Genomic DNA, 1,178 nt, shown 5'->3' with positions numbered 1-1,178 from the left:
GTGTCTTCCGCCCACTGCAGCAGAATGGCAATTGCTTCGGAACCGGAATCAGTTAGACATCGCTTAGTAGATAGTTTCATGTCCACTGGCAATACAGAAAGTCTGCATCTTTGGGCGTATAATACCCGACCAGTAGGGTTAGTTTCTCATTCTTTGTTCATCTAATCTCTGTTTCTTTTGTGTATAGCAAAATTTTCATATAACCTATTGTTTTAATTTATAGAGCACACTGGTTGCTGCTTGCTATCAACCCTATAAGGGAAGTCGTGTATTATCTGAATTCGGTAAATGGTGAATGGACCAATTATCCGGCCATGAAGGAAATCGTTGATTTGTAAGTGGGATCGTTCTAAATATATATTCGTGTATATTTATATATTTACTTATTTGTGGGATTGATCTAAACATATGCTTTTATATATTTGTTAATTAGATCAATACAAGTGTTCCGAAGTCAACGGGACGCACAGGTATCCCGAACTAAATCTAACAATATTACTTGGATCCAAGTGCAGGTACATTATTTTTCACAATGTTGCTTATAATATACTTATGCTACTTGATAAAACAAGACAACTATAGAATCTTATTTGTTTTTCTATGTAGTGTCCGCAACAGCGAAACAGTTACGATTGCGGATACTTTGTTTTGAGGTATATGAAAGAAATCCTTCAGGCGAATCAATTAGAGATTCCGCTCACGGTATGAATTTATAACTTAAGATAATTTCATATAATTTATTACATTTAACTAAATATATCATTCATATTATGTTTTTGTTTTGTAGTACCTTGACGAATTCCGTGCTACTGCGTACCCGAAGCTTAAGTTGGAAGAAATCAAAGAAGATTTGTGTCATTTTTATATTAAGCGCTTTTTCATGTAGGATTTGTGTCGATTTGAACTATAATATTATTGATGTTGTAATGATGTATATATATAATTTTGGATATTATAATGGTATTATATTAGTATATATATATTGTCTTACTGATGGCTGAAATAATATCGTCGAAAATAAATTACAGGTCGAAAATATTACAGGTTGAAAACATATTACAGGTCGAAAATATTATAGGTCGACTGGGAGGATTAAATTACAGGCTGCACATTAAAATACCTCATTTAGCAACTAAAGCGCTTTTGAAAAGCGCTCTTAAAGGCCCACCTACTAAAGC

General features: G+C 33.3%; 1 long non-coding RNA gene across 1 annotated transcript; it reads left to right on the top strand.

Annotated features, from left to right (window-relative positions):
* The first annotated feature begins 494 nt into the window (after nucleotides 1-494).
* Nucleotides 495-899, top strand: LOC131656489 (uncharacterized). Its single transcript, XR_009300125.1, has 3 exons — nucleotides 495-515; nucleotides 607-702; nucleotides 788-899. It is a non-coding gene; the product is annotated as an uncharacterized LOC131656489 (long non-coding RNA).
* The last annotated feature ends 279 nt before the right edge of the window (nucleotides 900-1,178 follow it).

Source organism: Vicia villosa, linkage group LG3 (assembly GCF_029867415.1).
Source record: "Vicia villosa cultivar HV-30 ecotype Madison, WI linkage group LG3, Vvil1.0, whole genome shotgun sequence".
Classification (NCBI taxonomy): domain Eukaryota; kingdom Viridiplantae; phylum Streptophyta; class Magnoliopsida; order Fabales; family Fabaceae; genus Vicia; species Vicia villosa.
The sequence above is the reverse complement of the archived record's forward strand: the minus strand, read 5'-3'. Positions and strand labels throughout refer to the sequence as shown.